Here is a 3,055-nt window from a genome sequence, read left to right as displayed (position 1 = left end):
GAGCTAGTGTGTACGGTATTGGTAATGTCAGAGGAAATTTAGAGAAAAGAGGGATAAAAATAATACTATTTGAGTGCTTAGTATTCGTCAACTTATTATCGTTATTTCATAGGGTTTCCCCCCTTATCTTATGAGCTAAGTATTAATATTTTCATTTTACAAATAAAGAAACCAAGGTTACAGGTTAGGTGATTTTTCTCAAGGCCTAGAAACATAAATTAAAAAATTGTCGTCTACCGGTTGGGTTTATTTTTTTTATTTTTATTTTTTTTCTCTTATCTTTATTTATTTTTTTATTTTAGTTTTTTATTTTTTAAATTTTAAAATCTTTAATTCTTACATGCATTCCCAAACATGAACCCCCCTCCCACCTCCCCTCCCCATAACATCTTTCTGGGTCATCCCCATGCACCAGCCCCAAGCATGCTGCATCCTGCGTCAGACATAGACTGGCGATTCAATTCACATGATAGTATACATGTTAGAATGTCAAAAAATATGGAACGCTTCACGAATTTGCGTGTCATCCTTGCGCAGGGGCCATGCTAATCTTCTCTGTATCGTTCCAATTTTAGTATATGTGCTGCCGAAGCGAGCACTACCGGTTGGGTTTAAACACACTCTGCTTCCATCCTGGATCAGCTTCCTGGACCCCGCTCTGAAACTGAACCACTGTTTTGCAGAAAGGTCAATAGATCTTTACTTCTTAAACAGTGTTGCTCCTGACTTCCCCTATGGCACTGAGGGCTTCCACCAAGTGTCTCAACAACCTGCCCTCCAGCCCGAGGGCCAAGCACTTCCAACTTTGAACCCTGGGCAGAAGGGAACATCTCAGACCCCACTTCCTTTTACCAATTCCAGTGTTTAGGCCACTATGTCTTAGTGAAGTATTTTTGATGGTAAGTAACTGAAAGACATAAGCAAGCACAAAAAGAGAAAGCTTGTTATAAGGATGTGAAGAAATGTCATCAAACCCCAGGTGTCACATCTGGTCAAACTTCCCAAGGGCCTGGGGCCTGGGCCTGGGAGGTGCTGTACCCCATTCTTCCCCAGGTGTTGGTTCGTGTCCCCTGCTGGCACAGGCAGAGGATGCTGCCCCGCATTCCCAAGTTCAAAGCCGTCAGCTGCTGTGGAGGAGATTCACTGGTGCCTAGGAACGCTGACTTCAGATTTACAGGTGAGAAAGCCGGCGGCTCCCCGTGCCAAGTGCCCAGGGAGTGCGTGGCCCTTGTGTGGGGCCTTGTGTGAGGGGCACTTGGGGAGAGAGTCTTGAAAAAATCAAATCCAACCAAACGGACCTACTGCAGTCTACCTTGCCCACCTACCTCACCCTAGAAAAATCCCCACCTTCCTTCCAATCCCAGCTCAAGAGCCATGATTTTGATTTTTTTTTGCCTTAAACCAGTTTTAGGACCTCCCACCTCATAGGTCGTCGCAAAGGACAGTTGCTCCAGAAATGTAGGTTGAGTTGAGTGGAGCTGCAGTGGAGAAGCAGCCTTCAGGCCCTTACAGTGGGGACACGATTTCCTTCAGGGGAGGGGGCAGGAGGTCAGGGGTTGGGGGTGGCCCCCTTCCTGAGGTCATGAGACCGAGGCCCAGGAGAAGCCTGGGCGGGGGGGGGGGGGCGCTGCAGGGAGCTGGGCTTCAAGCAAACAGAGGCAGAGCAAGAAAGGACAGAAGAGCTTCTAGAGCAGGGATCGCTGTGGGCGGGGGGCACTTGCGTGCACAAACGCACACGCACAGGCACACAGGCATGCTCAGGCACACGCACGCATATAGGCAAACACTCACAGGCCCAGGCATGTGCAAGGCACACGCACACACACAGAGTCATGGGCGCACGCAGAGCTGTGGCAGGAGGAGCGAGCACTCAGAGGCCCGAGGCCTGGGGTGGGCTGGCAACTGCGCAGGGCCTCGGGCGTGGGCAGGTGAGGACAGGCCAGGGTCCAGCGAACAGACCAAAAGGAGGGTAGGCCCGGCGCATGCCAGCCCCTGCTGTGCGTCTCCTTCATACCTGGTGCCCTTGCAGCCCTCCTTGTAAGCAGGTGACTGAGCCCGCAGAGTTTGGGAAGGAGCTGGTCCCCAGGAACCGGACCAGTTTACCCACCTACAGACAGGAGGGAGCCTCGCTGTTCTGAGGCTTCACCAGTTATTTTCAAGCAGGGCTCTGGAGCACCCCTCAGAACCCTTGAGAGGAGCAACCACTTTACTCTCCAGCTTGCTTTTCTGATGGTTGTTTTCAGACCAAGGACAAGAGACAGTTTATCTCAAACCTCATCCTGTGCTTGGTGAGTTTGGTGCTTTCTATACTGTTCAAGGCAGCTCTTAAAGGGAGCGATGGGCTGGCCAACAGAAATTGTCTTCGATTAAAAATAAAACAACTTAGACTTCCTTGGTGGTCCAGTGGCTCAGACTCTGCACTCCCAGGGTAGGAGGCCTGGGTTTGATCCCTGGTCCAGACACTGAGATCCATAGGCCACAAGGAAGACTTGGTGCAGCCAAATAAATGAGTAACTATCATAAATAAAACAACTTAAAATACAATACACACCTGGTCAGATATTTCTCTGTCCTTTTAGTTTTCTTTTCCTTATACATTAGCAGGTTTGCAGAGAAAACTTAAGAGGGACTCCTAACCCCTTATTAATACACGAGTCCCTGTCTTTTCCTTAAAAGTCTGAGCTTCCTAGTAACAGGCCCTATAGGTTAAAGTGTCCAAAATTATTAAGTAGAAGCAGATGCCAATAAATTATTAGATGTCATTCTGTTTCTCTTCCAGATATTTGGCCTTGGAAGATGATACAGACTGTTATCTAAACAAGCAAAAAAAAAAAAAAAAAAAGAGAGAGAGAGAGAAAGGGGAAAAAAAAAAAGGCAATTAACTTGGTTCCAAAGAGGTGATCAAATGCTAGGGACAGATCAGTGGGTCGGGGAGGAAACTTAGATCAGAGTAAAGAGAGGCTTAACCTCCCCCATCCTCCTCGGCTTCTGTTCTCTGCAGGTGGTACACGGCACCTGCAGGGTGGTTAAGGGAGAGCAGGTGAGCTGTGACCTT

General features: G+C 48.4%; 1 non-coding gene across 1 annotated transcript; it reads right to left on the bottom strand.

The window, feature by feature from the left end:
• Nucleotides 1–492: 492 nt before the first annotated feature.
• On the bottom strand, nucleotides 493–599 carry LOC114114301 (U6 spliceosomal RNA). Its single transcript, XR_003589123.1, has one exon. It is a non-coding gene; the product is annotated as a U6 spliceosomal RNA (small nuclear RNA).
• Nucleotides 600–3,055: the final 2,456 nt, after the last annotated feature.

Source organism: Ovis aries, chromosome 3, assembly GCF_016772045.2.
Source record: "Ovis aries strain OAR_USU_Benz2616 breed Rambouillet chromosome 3, ARS-UI_Ramb_v3.0, whole genome shotgun sequence".
In the NCBI taxonomy this organism is placed as follows: domain Eukaryota; kingdom Metazoa; phylum Chordata; class Mammalia; order Artiodactyla; family Bovidae; genus Ovis; species Ovis aries.
Note: the sequence above shows the minus strand (reverse complement) of the source record. Positions and strands in the feature narration are given on the sequence as shown.